Source organism: Periplaneta americana, chromosome 6, assembly GCF_040183065.1.
Source record: "Periplaneta americana isolate PAMFEO1 chromosome 6, P.americana_PAMFEO1_priV1, whole genome shotgun sequence".
Taxonomy (NCBI): Eukaryota; Metazoa; Arthropoda; class Insecta; order Blattodea; family Blattidae; genus Periplaneta; species Periplaneta americana.
The window spans coordinates 40,236,577-40,256,789 of NC_091122.1; the positions used below are offsets into that span (position 1 = coordinate 40,236,577).

The 20,213-nt window shown below is 35.2% G+C and overlaps 1 protein-coding gene across 1 annotated transcript in view; it reads left to right on the plus strand.

Annotated features, from left to right (window-relative positions):
- The window catches only part of SppL (signal peptide peptidase-like protein), a 433,791-nt gene that overhangs the window by 250,632 nt on the left and 162,946 nt on the right, over positions 1–20,213 (plus strand). Inside the window, exon 11 of the transcript XR_011332483.1 lies at positions 5,954–6,025. The gene's annotated coding sequence lies outside the window, so the exon portion shown is untranslated. The remainder of the gene's footprint in view (positions 1–5,953; positions 6,026–20,213) is intronic.

Below are 20,213 nucleotides of genomic sequence, written 5' to 3' on the forward strand. Positions count from 1 at the left end.
TTTTACCATACTGGCATTAACTTCTTTCAAGTACTACAGATTTTCCTTTACCTAATCCTAAATGGTCCGCAGTCCGGTGTTTGTATAAGCCCAATCAATCAACGACTTGCAGTTAGTTGTTTTCCTTGGTCCCTCTTTGCAGTTCCTCTCAGAGCTCTGAAATGCGCAGTTTTTCTTTTGGAGTAAACAACGCAGAACAATACCAGATTTTGCAGTATCATTGTCCAGCGTACCGGAACCGACGAATGATTTGTTGTTCTTTTTTCGGCATGTTTATAAATCGGAGATTCTGCAGCAGCTGGTCTCACAAGGGCCTTCTGATCGGGACGATAAGTGCTTCAGAGAAAGAGGTGTGTCTCTTGGCATCGAGAGAGCTCGCGTAGGAGGAAGGAGCCTTGCAGTGTTGCTGTGCAACATGTCAGACTATCTTCATCACAAACAATAAGCGTGTACCCATGTTTCAGAAATTACATATTGAATATGCGCTTTATTTTATCAATTCTTTTTTACGACTTTCATGTGGATTATTTTCTTGTTGAACATTAGACGAGCGAAATAAATATTTGCTTTCGTATTATTTTTCTTAGTATAATTATTTAGACTCTTCATTCTTACAGTTTTGCTTCTCTTCCTTAATAATAATAATAATAATAATAATAATAATAATAATAATAATAATAATAATAATAATAATAATATAATAATAATAATAATAATCACATTTACTACTGACATCATCATCAATCATTATTTGTATCATGTCTAGTGCTGATAATCTTCACAAGAAAGGGGGCCGAACGGGGCAAAGAACCCAGTCCTTATGGCAGATGATGATGATGATGATGATTATTATTATTATTATTATTATTATTATTATTATTATTATTATTATTATTATATTTGATATTAGTGTCTTCAAAAATACTTGAAGAAAATCAATATTTATGAAGGTCTCTACTGTGAATAATCACCTTCCAGTTTTGAACATCGAACTTTTCAAATACTCGTACATTACCAACGAACTAATCCTTCAATGCCAAAGAGCAAAGATGGAAATTCGAATTAGCTTAATGTTATATTAGTTACGGAGGTGTAATGCTAGACGTGGTTAATACAGCTCTCGTCGACTGAGTTTTGTGCTGGTCATAAACCACTGTATGGCTCGTATTGATTACAGTTTCTCACATTACAGTTAGATTCATGTAATTATTTTGAAACGCGAGAAAGAGATTAGCTCAGTTTATATCGCCTAGGGTAATTATTTCTCAGGCAACTCTTATCGTGTAACGCTTCAAATGAATTCCATAGATTCAAAATCCCCTATATCCATTTTCACAAATTAAGGATTTTGACAGTAAAGCCTGGTTCAGACGGTGCTTGTTTCCGTGATGGATTCCAAGGTGGCTAGCAAGCTGGGTGCCGTGGTGGCTACGGTGATGGTTGTTGTTCACACGGACGGACCTCGCTCTTTTCACAGTTCAAATTGGAAAATCATCTGCTGTTTCATCTGTTGCCAACACTCATGGTAAAAAAACTAAACCGTGAGTGGAAAACAACTGAAGTCCTACATTAACAGTAGTAAATGTCGTAATAAAGTATTTAAGCCATAAGTGCAAAACAGCTAAAGTTCGATATTTAATTGCTGTTTCTTAGAAACCTAAGAATATAGAAAAAAAAACAGGTTTAGTTGGAAAACAACGAACATGGCGACATGGTTTCAGTGGTGATATTATATGATCATCTTTGGTTTCCAGCCTGCAAACCATCACGAAAAGTATATAGCAAGGAACCTAACCTCGCAATCCAGCAAGCTAGCCACCAAAGCAGTCACCAGAGCGCATTACTTCCAGCTAGTGAGCACGCAGGGTAGCCCTCAGCGCAGCCACCTTGGAATCCACCAGAGGAACTAGCACCGTCTGAACCGGGCTTAACTGATGGAAAATAGAGAGTTTTCAACGTAATAGTTACTTTTAACAAACCTTTTGCTTTAAATTTAGTGGCTTTTCGAATTCAAGCTATGTAAATCATTACAAGCAAGCAATATGCGGGCGTAACTCAATTACGAACGAAATCGTCTTTAGGGGGTTTTGAATCTAGAGGATTCAAATGAGTAATTAGCATCGTCTTTCTTCTAGTCTGTTTTTCTTATACAAAATATGCCAAAAAAACTGATGCTGATTATCAAATTGTTTTCATAACTTATCTTTAAGCTTGTTATTATTTGTCAAACAGACGACAGGACTCAAATTTCATTATTATGTTCGCAGAACACAGATAGGTACCTGTACATATAACGAACTTTGGTCTGTTTGATATAAAACACCATTGCAATAACACAATGTAGACTCTTACTGAGCAGTCGGCGAACCTACACATGCCCTAAAATAAATGGGACACAGACCTATCACCCACCAGCATATATTTCGGATTTCCAAATTCTGATGTTCACTGATCTTCATCTGACAATAGAGCCTTGGCATTTGCGCCACTTCTTATATCTCCGGCTGACATCAAGTATTTGGCTTTGGCGTTGCTTCTTTCCTCTCTCGGCTCGGCGACTGGTAGGAGGTTGTTGTGGGATGTGGCAGTAGTCGCTGTCTATGCTGTTACCACAGTCTAGTATATACAGTCACGAAGCTCAGTACGTAGTAAATATGCATCCATAGATAGTTGCTAACCACTAGGATCGCTAATATCGCCTCATTACAGACAATGCGCTAATCGCTAATCCCTTATTCATCTGTCGTAAAAAATCTTGACTTCTTTTTTGATAATAATCTAAGTAGGAATTTTCAAGTTAAAGAAACGATAAAAAAAAAATATGTTCCTCCATTCACTGTTTGAGTCGCTTGAGAAACTTCTTGCCCCAGCAACTAAAACTTACGGTACCCTAGTACAAACCCTAGTAATGTCGCACTTCGTATTGTGACGTTTTGTTAAGTGACCTAAGTTCTGAACTGTCAGTCAAGTTACAGCGAGTTCAGAATATTTGCGTCAGATACGTGTGCAACATCCGACGATATGATCACATATCACCGTCCTTCGCAAGTCTTTCGTGGCTCCGACTTAAAGAACGCAGAACTTTACACTCTTTGTCTTTACTCTTTCGAATTCTGCACACCTCAACACCAAATTACCTTTCGCCGCGTTTCTCTTATCTATACTCTAACCACGACGTAAATACCAGATCACTTATCTGTGGCACGCTAAGGCCCGATTGTATAAACCATTTAATCTTAGATCAGAGGTTAAATTGATCCTTGTTTCAGCTGAACTTGGAATTTTGTGTTGTATAAAGTCTAATCTGAGATTAATTTGTCTCAAACTAAAGTCAACTTTGACTGAAGAAATTTCTCCGATTAAGTTAGATGATCCAAGTTCAGTAATTTCTTTTCTGTTTGAAATATACGAGTGACAGATTGTGCAAATAAAATATCCATTATTATTAATATTAATATATATGTTAGGTACATTTATATATATTTCTTTCAATTTCTTGCCTTAATACACAAACATTCTTATATTTTATAACGCTCTATCGTGTTCAGCAGTATCAAATAACATAACCTATAATTATATTATGTTTATAACAACTATTAATTATTAATGGATATGATAGGTACATTCATAAATGATCAATTAACTGTATTACTAAACGAAAATTGTCGTTTTATAAAGCTTTATTATGTTTAGCAGTATCAAACACCAATAACATTAAAACAACTTGGATAACAGTCAACCTTCTGCTTATTGTCCGCCATTATTTACATTGCACAAAAAACCAGTGTCTCCAAAAGAGTGTAATACGGAAAGTCGCCAAAAAGTAGTTGTAAAGTCGCTAGATTTCTCATTATCAACAAAGAAAGATTAAATTTTGTCACTATGGGGTGCTAAAAAGGTCACTAAATCCCTATTTAAGCAATATAAAAGTTAAAAGAAATTGTTGTTGAAAAAGAGTTAAAGTCGCTAGATTGGCAACACTGAACAAACCTGTATAACATGGTCCGCGCATCACGTATTTCACCTGTTTAAGCGATGTTGCCAAATCCTTTTCACGTGAACTTAGATTGCATTTGAACCAAGGTAATTTGATCGCAGAAAAGTTTTATACAATAGAAGAAGTGTCTGAACTCGGTTCACTTTTCGATCTTCGATCAAAGTTGATCTTTAGTCAGGGAGTTTTATACAATTGGGCCTAAGTATACCTCTTCATAGAACATCTTGTTATTCATCATCTTTTACAGTATCCACCTCGCGTCAATGGAATTCCTTGTCACAATAAGCACCTTTAAAAACAGCTTAAAAGATAACCTTATTAGCATTTCACTCCAATCATACTGATTTAAACTATCACTGACTACATTGTTACTTCTTTCTTTAGACATCATCCTGATAGTGCTGTATTTTCAAAATTGTCTCATAATAATCTCTTTCTATTATCTAATATTATTTGAAATATATTAACATTCTATGTATTTTAGCTTAATTCTGCTACACGGTTTATTTCAGTGTTCAATTAATAGTTCATAGTATTTTGTTGTTTAATTCGTAAATAACTCTTGTATACATGTAACTCTCATCTAAATCAAACTGTTGAATTCTTTGTAAGTTCACGCATATGTATATACAGGGTGTTTCAAAAATACGGGGCATAATTTCAGGTATGTATTTCCCACATGTAGACAATCAAAATAGTTCATTACAACATGTGTCCGGAAATGCTTCATTTCCGAGTTATGGCCTTCACAACATTGAAATTCACCGGAACGTTTTTCTTTCCGCAGGTCGTTGTCATTACAGAAGATGTTCAAAATGTCCACCTTCTGCTTGAATACAGACCTCACATCGATGTCTCATTGACCTGCGAACACGATCCCAAACTCCAGGAATATTGCGTATGTCCTCAGAACATGCCACAATTCGATTCCGAAGGGATTCCAAATCAGGCACCGGAGACGAATAAACCAATGATTTTAAATGGCCCCACAAGTAATCTGGACATAGTCGCTATGAGTATCTCTCCTGGTATAAACGACGAGCCAGCGCAGCATTGCCGTCCGCCTTACCGTACATGAAGCGTATCTCTGCCAGCTCTTGATTTGAATACATGTCGAACAGTCTAACGCCTACACAACACTGAACGTAACCTTCGCCTCGGAATGAACTGTCAGAGTGCCCTCTTAATGCCTCCTTTGACGGCAACGACCTGCGGAAAGAAAAACGTTCCGGTGAATTTCAATGTTGTGAAGGCCATAACTCGGAAATAAAGCATTTCCGGACACATGTTGTAATGAACTATTTTGATTGTCTACATGTGAGAAATACATACCTGAAATTATGCCCCGTATTTTTGAAATCCGCTGTATACTTTTTGCTGGTTGAATGGAAGAGAAGGCCTTACGGCCTTAACTCTGCCAGCTAAAATAAATCATTATTATTATTATTATTATTATTATTATTATTATTATTAATGCGAAATAGTACCGGCACAGTATATTGTTACGAGCACCCTCACAACTTAAGCTTCGTGACTGTATAGACTAGACGGTGCTGTTACGGTAACTGCGCGTGGCTGAATTAGTTGCCCGGCCATTTAACATTCTAGCTAGTCTACTGTTTTTTAGGTCCCCCCCCCCCTGAAAAATTTACTGAAGTATCTCAAGTGGGACTCTTTGGACGTAGTGAGATAATTGAGTTTTAGGCTAGACTCTCACATAAATGTTGAAGATGAGTCCCAAGAGCCGATGGAAGGGTGCGAACTCGTGTAACGTTTTAGCTCACACTTCCTCCTTTTCCTCTCTGTCATCTATTCATTCTTGAATTCATTCAATCAATCACTCCGTGACCGGAACAAGTCTCTGGTCTAACTCGCGTTGTTAATGCATGATAGTTTCGTAATGTTTGAAGTTAATTAGTTGATATTCCGTCTCATTCCTTTTCTGATTTCTTGCAGATCCTGCCGAAATGTCCTTTGCGAGAATCCTGTCACTGATGCTGGAAAGCGAACACACGGGGAGGGAAGGAGGTGAGTAATTTATTAAGACATGTGCCACATTTTGCTTTGCACTTAATGTATTTGATCTATTAAATAATATAGATGGGTCTCACTACTTTAGAATTCTACATACTCTCGATAGCGAAGATATGGATAGGTATTCATTCATTGAGAGTTCTTCCCATTTACGGATTAGTTTTATCTTTTGTGTACAGTCCGGAAAAAGGAAATAGATCTTATTTGGTTTCGTAGTAAATTATTTAGTTTTCTTATTTCTGTAGAATATTAATTAATTAATTAATATCGATTAGGATCGACATTATCATTCCCAGAAGATAAAGGCGGTGGTACCACATAATTAATTTTTTTGTACTCCAAAATTATAAATAATGCAAATAGTGCAAATCGTGCATAATATGCCATATTATTTTACCATAGCCGTAAAATATTACCAAGCCAACCAAAATGTCATTTCTTGTATTATGATGGTATAACTTGTGCCATAAAGTTAACATTATGAAACGATTTGCCATGCTACATTATTTAATACATCATTGTTGTCATAGCAACCCCTTTCTTCGTAGACCATGATATCAAACGACCCATCATTACAAATCTGATATTATTTCTTTATTAATTGTTTTATAATGCTGTTGTACAAAAAATAACATACGAAACACGTTTATAATGTTATAATGTCACTCATAACAATGAAAGTGGAAGCAAAAGTAGAACATTTTGAACATTTGTTATGAGTTTCTGAATTGATTAAAGTTGCAACACTTGCCACCAAGCTGACAATATCTAACAGATGTTTCATTATGTTCTTTCATTAATAACTAAAAAATTAAGGATTTTCGGATATATGTTTATATGAACTTTTTTCCTTGTTTTGGTGTGAGGAACATGTCCCCAAGATTTATTTATTTATTTATTTATTTATTTATTTAAATTCAAATATACAGAATAAAGAAATATAATTACAAAAACAAACAAAGAGAAATACAAATAAAATAATACAAGCAATATAAAAAGAAGATACAGTAGTATTAACAAAATTTGAGACCGAATGAGCAGCGCTCGTGCTCGTGCTCGTGCTCGGGTTTATCAAAGTTTTCTGAACCCTGTATATATAATTTCGGAAATAATTATTATACACATTTCTGGTTTGTGCCGTTGGCAACCGAATATCTCTTTTTTTTATCCATGCTCCACTAAAGTGCTGCACCAGCTACTTAACTTTATTGAGTTCAGTAAACAATGTCGACACCGCAGGAGAAGGTTGCATGCGTGTTGTGTTTACCTGAGTCAAAGTCTGTTCCGGTTGTTCAGCGTCCTCTTAGAATAAGATACAATATAAGCATCCGGCCGTGGGATAGCAGCAAATTCAGGACTGCAGGGAGTCATGTTTTATTTTAAATACCCTTCATCCGGGCACCCTAGATTTTGTAGAATAACAATAAGTACGTATTTATCCATTCACTGTGACTAGCGAGAATGTATTAGTAGGTAGTTATTTTTTAAGCTCATACAATTATGTTTCTGTTCCTTTTTTTTTTTTTTTTTTTTTTTTGCTTTGCAATAATTATAAAAAGTATGAAAGAAAAGTTCCAAGCCATATTTGCGTTGTTTAAGGCGTCATGGCTTGGACTGGCAATACAAAAAAAGAGTGCTGGTTCGAGTCCTCATCGAGAAAGAAATTATGTTATGAAATTTCGGTCAGTGTAAAGGACCGGTGACCAATCAACATTGTGATGGATTGGGAGAGCTACAGTGAATAGCGAAATCCTGTTTCGTAAACCGGTTATGACTGGGGGAAGTTCGGTACCTTCATGCTGTTTCGATGACTATTACACTTTTACTACGTCATATTACTTTTGACCAATAAAACGGTACGAAAGGACGTCTTTCAACCAGTCATGGCTGCTTATCGCACAGTTTTATTGCTTCCCTAGCATTTGTTTGTTTTTACCACTACCCTAGCATTTGTTTCTTTGTTTGCCAACATTTCAAACTGCAAATTCTTGATGGTACTATAAAACATTCTTTGCGATCGTAATTTGTTTCCCGCATAGATAGTAGACTGAAAATGGCGGCTCCGTTCAAAAATTTTGGTGAAGGTGACATTAGTGAAATAGAATTTCAGTAAGTCAATTAATATCTATTTTATTGTATTAGAGTACTTTATTTCTTCTAATCTTTATATACTTTCTTCTGTTTTTATCACCTCCCTACCATTCGTTTCTTTGTTTTCCAACATTTCAAACTGCAAATTCTTTACGGTACTATAAAACATGCTTTGCGATCGTCATTTGTTTACAGCATAGCCAGCCGACTGAAAATGGCAGCTCCGTTCAAACGTTTTGGTGAAGGTAACATAAGTGAAATAGAATTTCATTAAGTCAATTAATATTTTATTGTATTGAAGTACTTTATTTCTTCTAATCTTTATATATTTTCTTCTAATCGTGTAATAGTCGGTTAAATCCCACTCGAGTTTTGATTTTCTCTAGATAAATCAAAACCTCTAGTGAGATTACTGTTGATAATATCTCTTAGAGTTCAGCCTATAATATTTCTATCGCATTTTCATCTTTATTTTTAAGTTTTCATTTCTGCTATGGCCTGTAACTTGTTCTGTAAACATTGTGAATTTAATTATAGTCTTCTTATCCACAGTCCAGTTTTTTATGTTTGAAGTTCTCTTAACATAATGGGAATGCGTTTTAGTATGCTCCACACGTGCATGTCTCTATCATCTTATTTGGCAGTCCTAGTATTACTATTTGGTTACATAAGCTAGTAAGAAATGCGATTAGCAGACATTTAACTGTGACAATCGTTTGGTCGCATATCAATGGACAATTCACAGCATGTGACGCATATTAATGACGCGGCAGAGAGTGCCAGTGATTGCATCAAAACATTCGTTCCCTAACTCAAATATTTATCAACTAACTCTGACATTGAACCATCAGCAAGGTTCATGAGTTCTTACCGCTTGAAGGTTCTTCTACTGTTGTTGGTGTAATATTAAGTTACATTACACAACGTTTTCTTTTTGTATTCCTCAGTTTGAATACTAACGAGTAAGATGGCATTAACGTCGTATAGTCATCATCACCCTACTATTTCATATTTTGGGGACATAACGGTTTTCAGTGCCTTACTTACTTACAAATGGCTTTTAAGGAACCCGAAGGTTCATTGCCGCCCTCACATAAGCCCGCCAGCGGTCCCTATCCTGTGCAAGATTAATCCAGTCTCTATCATCATACCCCACCTCCCTCAAATCCATTTTAATATTATCCTCCCATCTACGTCTCGGCCTCCCTAAAGGTCTTTTTCCCTCCGGTCTCCCAACTAACACTCTATATGCATTTCTGGATTCGCCCATACGTGCTACATGCCCTGCCCATCTCAAACGTCTCGATTTTATGTTCCTAATTATGTCAGGTGAAGAATACAATGCGTGCAGTTCTGTATTGTGTAACTTTCTCCATTCTCCTGTAACTTCATCCCGCTTAGCCCCAAATATTTTCCTTAGCACCTTATTCTCAAACACCCTGAACCTATGTTCCTCTCTCAGAGTGAGAGTCCAAGTTTCACAACCATACAGAAGAACCGGTAATATAACTGTTTTATAAATTCTAACTTTCAGATTTTTGGACAGCAGACTGGATGATAAGAGCTTCTCAACCGAATAATAACAGGTATTTCACATATTTATTCTGCGTTTAATTTCCTCCCGAGTGTCATTTATATTTGTTACTGTTGCTCCAAGATATTTGAATTTTTCCACCTCTTCGAAGGATAAATCTCCAATTTTTGTATTTCCATTTCGTACAATATTCTGGTCACGAGACATAATCATATACTTTGTCTTTTCGGGATTTACTTCCAAACCGATCGCTCTACTTGCTTCAAGTAAAATTTCCGTGTTTTCCCTAATCGTTTGTGTGTTTTCTCCTAACATATTCACGTCATCCGCATAGACAAGAAGCTGATGTAACCCGTTCAATTCCAAACCCTGCCTGTTATCCTGAACTTTCCTAATGGCATATTCTAGAGCGAAGTTAAAAAGTAAAGTTGATAGTGCATCTCCCTGCTTTAGCCCGCAGTGAACGTTTTCAGTGCCATTGACAGATTTTATTGATCGTTGCTTCATATATTCCTAGGGTGACCAGACGTCCTCTTTTGCCCGGACATGTCCTCCTTTTTAGGTCTTTGTCCGGGATCCGGGCTGATTAAAAAAATCAAGAAATGTCCTCCTTTTTGTAAATTAAATATCTGCTTTGACGCGTTCTGAAGTAATTTGCCTGTAGGTGGCAGCAGCATCGACGGAATATACTCTTTGCCAACGATCATAAAACTCCCTTTGCTCCTCCTCTTTATGGTCGTTGCTCAGAGGTAGCTAGTAAATCGAGGTGCGAATGTAAATCTAAATAGATATTTTCTGTTCTCTTTAATAATTTTATTATAGTTTCCGACTTTCAAATGTAGCTTACTGTAAAATCATTATTATTATTATTATTATTATTATTATTATTTGGGAGGCCGGAGGGAAAAAGACCTTTAGGGAGGCCGAGACGTAGATGGGAAGATAATATTGAAATGGATTTAAGGGAGGTGGGATATGATGATAGAGAATGGATTAATTTTGCTCAGGATAGGGACCAATGGCGGGCTTATGTGAGGGCGGCAATGAACCTCCGGGTTCCTTAAAAGCCAGTAAGTAACTAAGTATTATTATTATTATTATTATTATTATTATTATTATTATTATTATTATTATTAAGTTTTTCATAATTATTTTGTAATAAAATAGATATTAACATACTTTTAAATATGATATAAGCCTAAAGCTGTATTGTAAATATTTTCTAATAAAATAGATATTGACGTAATTTAAAGTATAATATAGACCTAAGCCTAAATCTAAGTATATATTTTCTGCCCTCTTTCTTCGAACAATGTCCTAGTTTTTTAAGCTTTGTGTCTTCTTATCGATGTGAATCTGGTCATCCTATACATTCCTTCTCCTATGATTTTCTTGCTGACTGCCTTCTGCTTTCATTTGAACATCAATTCACTTTTTAACATTCAAATTCAAAATTTTTACACTTCCCCATTATATTTTACATGACTTTGGTTTCATACACCGCTCAAACAGCACCACGAGCGAGCTATATACCATAGCATGTTCTACTATTTTGTGATTTATGACCACCTGCAATTGAAGATTGTCAAATTATTTTATCTCGTTGTACATTTAACCATCAGAACATTGTTTGTTTTTTCTATACTTTGTATGGTTTTAAATTTTATGTTACACGTATGTTCTTAATTGCATATGCTTACACCGCCTATCATATTAGCTTTTTCAAACATTTTTTACGATTGTATTTAAACCAAAAATTATAAGTGTTCATTATGTGTCATTGCTTCGATGAGACCTGAGGATGCCATATTCATGGCGAAAACGTTCGTCGGTCATTGTGTACTATTTCATGTAATGATATAATGGTTTAATGTTTATTGATAAGTAATTCTGACGGTAATAAATCCATACATATTTGAAATTTTATTATTATACTTATCGGACCCAACATACCTTTGAAATTATCAATGGAAGGGTTCGGAACCATAGTGGGCCAAGCGCCATTTACTAAAACCGTAGAAAACAAAGGTTAAAATGAAGTTATTACCATAATTCAATGGAAACATATACCAAGTAATATAAAGTTTACACATTAAAACTAAATGATATGTCAATCGTCATTAAAGTATGGTATTCACTTAACTTTAACCCTTGCTTTCTCCGTTTTTAATAAATGGCGCTTGGCCTACTAAGGCTCTGACCCTTTCAATTCTAACGGGAGGTTATTACGCTGCGGAACGGAGCGCGTATGAAATTCAAGGCCGACGCTGATAAGCTACCGGCGAATGCCGCGCGAGCCACGGAGTGGAGTCCTGCAGTACAATAATCTCCCTGTATCTACTATACTGTTTGGGAATATACTGTTTTAACATTCACTGCTTACAGTGTATTTGTAGCATAATTGTTTTGTCTGAATATACAGGGGTATTAAATATTTTACCAGAGATATTTGGAAATTAAGATAGGAAAGATAATAGAGTTCCGAATAGATTTGCGCATATGGAGTCTCTTAGACTGAAATCATGGGAAAGTCATGTGTTACTTAGCGTTCATGGTTATTTTTCCTAAAATATTTGCCCTGAAACAATATCCCTAATCCCCATTTTTTTTTCTAAAACTTAATTTCCCTTTATTTAGTATTTAGTATTTATTTATTTATCTTAGTAGAGATAAGGCCGACAGGCCTTCTCTGCCCCTCTATCAGGGGATTACAACTATAATATGAAGAATAAAATTGCAATTAATATTAAATTTACAATTGCAATTACAATAAAAATTAAAGTACGACAAGATTACCTGATTAATGAAAGCTAGACATTTTATCATAGAAGTTAAGAACAAAGAATATTTTTGTATTTACTGAATTACAAATTAAACCTAGAATAACAAAATTCTATAGTGATGAAATTACCATATATTGTTACTTTCCTAAGGAGAATTTTCCGTAAAATCCGGAATTCGAAATTATTAAACTAATTTTCCTGCAGTTATTCTTTCATAAAAATAGAATTGACAGTTGTATCTCTTGTAATCGCTTTTAAGTTTTATTAATTTAATTTCTGTTGTAGGCCGAATGATCTTCTTAATATCAGGAATATGAACCGTGGTGTAGGTACGTAATATTAGTAGGCCTACCTACTGTGTGTATGTGTCTAATGCCTAACCACTTCACTCTGCATACTGCTGATAGATGGCAGAACTGTGACCCATTTTCAAATTGCACACCACTTCGGCGGGCCACGTTATCCATGATGTGTATCTGTGAAGAGTTATGTCGTGTACTAGGGTGAGTGTATGTTAAGTGTTCGTGTAAGTGTAGTGTAGGGAATGGGTGAAGATGATGATGAGGGTGAGGAAGGGAGAAGGGGAAACCCGGTGCCGGCACATAGCCTACTCCTGTCTGTCGAATAGCACCAAGAGGGCCGCCAGGCTTAACGTCCCCGTCCGACGGACGAATCACTATCAACAGTGACATATGCCTTCCCTTCATATGCACTGCGGAGAGATTTGGGATTTAACCCAGGCATACTGGTGCACAATCTAGAGTTTAGAAGTTGTGTACCGCCATCTCTCCTAGTCCCGAGGTAGAAATTTTACAAGAAAATTTCCGACCCCGCCGGGAATCGAACCCGGCTAGTCTGGAGACAGAAACGCTACCACAGAGCTAACTCGGCGGACCTTAGTACATACTGTAAATAATATAAAAAGTTAATACCTTCTGTTATTGATCCTTCAGCCAATTCTTATTTCAGACAATAATTCTGAAAGTCTGTTACAATATCATGTGTTCTGTTCTCCTAACAAGTGGCATGAAGTGGTAGTGTGAAATGAGTCATTTCTCGAACTGTATTATTAGGTTTTTACAGCAATAGATTGAAATATGTTTTTATTAAAGGTAAAATTTATAATTTATCTTGAGTGAATATTATGTAATGTTTTCTGTTACTCTCAATACTACAATTTTTCCTGTGATGCGTCATACCTCTGCGGTTAGATCTTGATACTTCTGAGAAGTCATTCCATGTGCAGCATTTGCATCTCTGTACCACGTCTAGTTGTTTTCATGCTGGGGAAATACACCAGAATTTATGTAAGCATCCTGTTTAAGTTTCGACGTGTGCATTTTAAATTATAGACTTGATTTTTACTTTCTCGTTATTTGAAATAAGGAAGCATTATCATGCTACAGATGTAAATTTCGATACTTCTAAGAGATTCACGTTTCCAGAGTCCCCAATAGCGGGGAGGCAAAATTGGTTGAATTTTGTTCATACTCAAAATCTGCGAATAAATTCATCGGGAAAGTGTGCACATAAACTATAATAACTTTTGATTACAAAAACATAAGATCGTTAAATCTCTTATCGTAAATTAAAAATTTACTTATATTAGTATTTATTTTATGTTTATTACGGAAGAAATAGTGGTGAACAAAATAGCATAGACTGTGCGTCCCCCCCCCCCCCCGATTTGTCAGAAATCAGAGTAATAATAATGTCTATAAAATTTTGCAACAACTAAATCATAGTTAGTTCTTTTTGGTTACGTGTTTCAAGTTAGTCAACTATCCTTGATTACTGATGAATTATTAAGTTATTTAAATTAAATAAATAACGACTTCATTGACTTCAGTTGAGTGTTGAGGATGTGTTGTGGGTGTGTTTTTGTGTGTCTATAAATTTCGTATTGTTCTATAGTATCGAGTTTCTGGTTTTTTGGTTGAATTTGTAATATTTTCATGTCAGTGTCTATGTTGCTGCAGTTGTGGTTGGAGTTTGTGGTGTTTTCTGTGTAGGTTGAATTGTTAGTTGAAGGGGGGAACGTGATGTTAAGAGTGGAATTTTTCGTTATTGTGGTTTGTAAAGCTTCTGAGATGTGCCTGGGGTTTAAAACTGACAGAGAATTCTGGCAATGAGAATGCTGTGACATAACACATGAAGGATTGTGGAAGAATCTAACCATGGATAATCTGGAAAACCTTTACTGAAAATAGTTAATAATTTAATTGGTTTTCTAAATGTATGATGAGAAATCTGATTTTTATGACATTGACATCCTTGTGATTCTTTATGTAACATAACAATAAAAGTGGTGTGAAATGTTTAAGTTTTGCATTGGAGTTTAGTATCTGTTCCATGAAAGAACTCCAGGCAACGGAAATGTCTGTTATAACTGTTAATAACCAAGAGGTGTTATTCAGTCCTCAGGAATAGTTCTTGAGCTTTCTGTTGAAGTATTCTTTATTCTTCTACAGTATCTTTTGAACGTATATGTTGTATATTTTATCAAGAGGTATTTTCCAGACCTCGAGAATAGCTCCGTCACCAAGACCCATTCTTCAGTCTTTCGAGAATAACTTTCAATCTATCTGTTGGATGTGCTTCCAAGATTTATTTTCTTCGAGAATAACTGATCAACCCGTATGTTGGATCCTTTTCCAAGAGCCTTTTTCCAGACTTCGACAAAATTCTTCAAATAAACTAACACCTATTCTACCTATTATTAGCCTATAATTAATTTTTTATTCTCTGTTTCTCTTATTATGCAAAATAAATAGCTTGAATCACTTTCCATTATCTCGCTATTTTGGATTTCTATTTAAAAAGAAGACAAATTAATTTTTACTAAGTATTCCTTTATTTTCTGTGCATAATTCCATCGCAACCACTCTTCGGAAAGCAAAGTGGGAGGTTTACGAAGAAGTGCACTGCTTGGCTGAGAATGGGTCAACGAGAAGAGCAGACATTATAGCCATCGATCAACGGAATCAAAGAAGCCTAATTCTTGACCCCACTGTCCGTTTTGAGAAGGATGATCAACAAGCCAATAACGTTAACGATGAAAAGAAGTCTATTTACAACCCATGTATTCCTCACTTCAGTGAGAGATACAAAATGAATATTAATACATGGGAAGTGAAAGGACTTCTTTTTGGCGCTAGGGGAACTTCACTTAAGTTAACCAAAACCATTCTCCTTTCTCTTAAATTTTCTAATGAGGACATTAACAAAATTTATCTAATGGTATCGAGAGATTCATTATCCATTTTACACAATCACTTGTATAATTACTATGTAATTTTTTTTCACTTCATTTCATTATTCTTCAATGTATTTTCATCTCATGTTTCTCCGAAATCAATTTGTACTTTATTTTTAAATTTACCATTGTTCCGTATTCTCTCCGCAATCATATTGTATTTTTAATTTAACCTCTGCTTTGTATTCTGGATCCTAGTGGTCAGCCGTAGATTTCGGCCAGATGTCCCAAATTGTGGAATTTGTTGTTTTAACTCATAATTGCCGAATATGAACAAAACCCGTCCATATGTTCAGAAGAAGTCCGGGATGTTGTTGTTGTTGTTGTTGTTGTTGTTGTTATCTAATGCCGGGCTTTGGCAACGAAGCCATTAGCGTTCTTGCTCTCCAATATTTCTCTGTGGTGGATCCATCAGGTAGAACTTCACAGGTTATGATATGATATTCAGTCATTTCTTCTTCTTTGTTGCATAGAGGGCAATTTGGATTTGTGTAAATTCCTATTTTATTCAAGTGTTTGGCCAAATAATCGTGTTCTGTAAGCAGTCTGAATTTTGCTACTGCAGATTTACGTGGGATTTCTGGAATAATTTCTGTTTTTTTTTATTAAAATGCTCCATTTTTTATCTTTGGCTTTGGTACATAGTGCTTGGTTTTGCTTGATTTTATATTTATTTTTAATTAGTCTTTTGATGGATGTAAAAGGTAGGCTTGTATTTGTATTCTGAATTAAATTGGATCCTTTTTTGGCAAGAAAGTCAGCAGTTTCATTTCCAACAATTCCGCAATGTGCAGGTATCCATTGCAATTGAATTCTTTTCTGTAGTTTTTGAAGTTGTTGGATCATTTTGTGACATTCTTTAATTTGAATTGACATCATTTTATATGAATTTATTGCATATAATGCTGCTTTAGAATTAGAGAGAATGACAGCATTTTGACATTTATCTATTCTGTATCGTAGGTGTTGGAGTGAGATATGAATAGCCATTATTTCCGCATCAAAATTTGTTGTATGATGTCCTGCTGGTTGATAAAATGAGAATAACGCACATGTAATTCCTGATCCTGAGTTGTTATCGATAGTAGACCCATCTGTGTAGATATGTAACCATTCTTCTGGTGGGTATCTAGACGTAGGTATGTTTAGAATCAATGGGTGGTATTCTTTTCAATTCCGGGATGTTGATAGTGTATTTCCGCAAAAATCTCGAAATAGTTCTTCTCCAGCATCAAAACACTTTCCCTAAAGATTAAGTAATCATTACATATCGTCTTTGTTCCTGCAATAACTCCTATGTGCAAAATATACAATTTTTCAGTAGGAGGAAAAAACACATTTATTCATCCTATGGCAGCCGTACATATGGGATTGTGAATTCTTACATTTTTTAAAATAAACAAATATAATTACATATAGGAGAGTTAATTATTTGCTTTATCACTATTTAAGTTATTTAATGGAGCAAAAATCTGAAAATCGATAAATATGTCACATAGGAGTTATTGCAGGAACAACGACGATATTAATTTCTTTGTTCCACTTCCATATAAGTAAGACAATCGGGAAGATAATTAGCAAATAGTAATAACATAAAAAAATTAGTATACCTAGCATGCAGTGGCGTAGCATGAAATTTTGAGCAGGGGAAGGTAACTCAAGTTGTCTTTCATGCAATATGAGAAAACGTATTACAAAAAATACAGTCTTAAAATAAATAGTAGTCAATTTCAAGTCAGCAGTCGAAGATTGGTTGGAACATCGTAAGTAATACCAATAAGGCATGACCTCAAATGATACGTAATAAAATATGATTTCACGGTTTACACATATCTCTAACAAATAGACACGTATACGTATAACATTAACTCACTCCCTGTCATACTTAGAGAAATCACAATATTAGTATCATTACGTAGCCTAAGTATGCGTTTGTCTTTTGGTTGTGTCCTTCATTGACAGCAAGGGAGTCGGTCATTTGTTTTTTAAATCACACTTTTGTTCGTAAGTCGGTCTTGATAATACAATTGTCCTAAAAAAATTCAAGTAAATTAGTGTCAGGAACTGTTATTTCGCTCATTATTTATTATATCAACCACAATGCACACTAACACTTCAACTGAACACAACTGACGAAAAGGGATAACTCGGAAACTACTTATTTTAAATGTTAAAGCTAGCTTCTTTGCGAGCCTTGCGACTAGGGTAGCTTAGTTAGAAAGGGATGGAAAATCTGCGGGGTGGATTACACAGAAGAAACCGGTCTGCTTGGAAGCCGGTGTGTGCAGGCTTCTTGTTTACTGCTGCATCACAAATCATCCTGAGCTGCCGCATCGCAATATTTAACGAGTAAATATAAATTCTATTAAAATTAATAAATAATTTTCTCCATAAACTGCAGGTTTATTATGAAATTATTATTAACTGGGGAAGCTAAGCTTTTTAGCTTACATTGACGCTACGCCACTGCTAGCATGTAATATAGATTCAGAAGCACATAAACTCTCGTGTATGGATTCACGCACAGGAGATTTGTCAGCATCTATTTATGGTTGAAACAGAACCAGAAGTATTTGGACTGCAGTCTGTATTCATCCTGCAGCTGCAGGTTATATCATTCGAGTGACTTTATCATTTCCAAACTGTTTCTAAGTAATAAATGAGGAAAATATTATGTAACTCTTTTTCATGCAGATTAGAGGTCATCCATGTCATCAGGTTGCTTATGAACTGCAATTGCTTAAGGAAAATATCTGAAATACTAAATAAGACTCTTACATACAGGTTGAAAACATAATACTGTACCAGTAACATGTTCACTAGACTAAATTATCATCAATTCAGAATCTTGGGAAGATGATTGGTTTTATCTTTCAATTGCTATATTACGTTTTAATATGCATTCAATTTTTAAACTGTGATGTATATTAAATTAATGTTAGTATTTTATTGTGCAGAAGTATTTTGGTTAGCAAAATGTACGATCGTTGTGGGTGAAAATCCGTAATTGTAAGAGGTAGGTACGATATTTCTTTGCTATAATGTTTAAATTTCTAAAATACCACTATTGACTTCTTGTACTGGTAATTATTTTTCCTGGAATTGAAAAGAATGCCACCCATTGATTCTAAACATACCTACGTCTAATGATTTACTTACGTAAGTTATCTAGGAGATGCACTATCACCTTTACTTTTTAACTTTGCTCTCTAGAGTATGCCATTAGGAAAGTCCAGGATAACATAGAGGGTTTGGAATTGAACGGGTTACATCAGCTGCTTGGCTATGCGGATGACGTGAATATGTTAGGAGAAAATCCACAAACGATTAGGGAAAACACGGGAATTTTACTGGAAGGAAGTAAAGAGATAGGTTTGGAAGTAAATCCCGAAAAGACAAAGTATATGATTATGTCTCGTGACCAGAATATTGTACGAAATGGAAATATAAAAATTGGAAATTTATCTTTTGAAGAGGTGGAGAAGTTCAAATATCTGGGAGCAACAGTAACAAATATAAATGATACTCGGGAGGAAATTAAACACAGTATAAATATGGGAAATGCCTGTTATTATTCGGTTGAGAAGCTTTTATCATCCAGTCTGCTGTCGAAAAATCTGAAAGTTAGAATTTATAAAAGAGTTATATTACCGGTTGTTCTGTATGGTTGTGAAACTTGGACTCTCACTTTGAGAGAGGAACAGAGACTACGGGTGTTTGAGAATAAGATTCTTAGGAAAATATTTGGGGCTAAGAGGGATGAAGTTACAGAAGAATGGAGAAAGTTACACAACACAGAACTGCACGCATTGTATTCTTCACCTGACATAATTAGGAACATGAAGTCCAGACGTTTGAGATGGGCAGGGCATGTAGCACATATGGGCGAATCCAGAAATGCATATAGAGTGTTAGTTGGGAGGCCGGAGGGAAAAAGACCTTTAGGGAGACCGAGACGTAGATGGGAAGATAATATTAAAATGGATTTGAGGGAGGTGGGATATAATGATAGAAAATGGATTAATTTTGCTCAGGATAGGGACCAATGGCGGGCTTATTTGAGGGCGGCAATGAACCTCCGGGTTCCTTAAAAGCCACTACGTAAGTAAGTTATCTAGAGTGTGAGAAAGCTGGATTAAAGTAACAAAACTCCAAGTAACAAATTGCATAACTTTTCGCTTCTGCAAAATTCATTAATTGTATCTTTTTGCACAATTATTTCGTAATTTTTTTTTTATATTGATATTATTTATTAATAGTTCAAAAGTACATAAACTTAATCTTAAAACTGATACATTCACAAATAATGATAATACACAATATTTACACAATATTTCGTAATTTGCACAAATATAATTTTTCATTTGTGCATTTTTGCGACAATTATTTATTTTCTAGCTTAAGCCCCGGTACGTACGTCTTATAAGCTATTTATGTAATGGATATGCGTAGTTTAGATGTGAAAATAACAAATATGGTATTAACTAAATACTGTGATATTATAGTAAGGAGTTATTT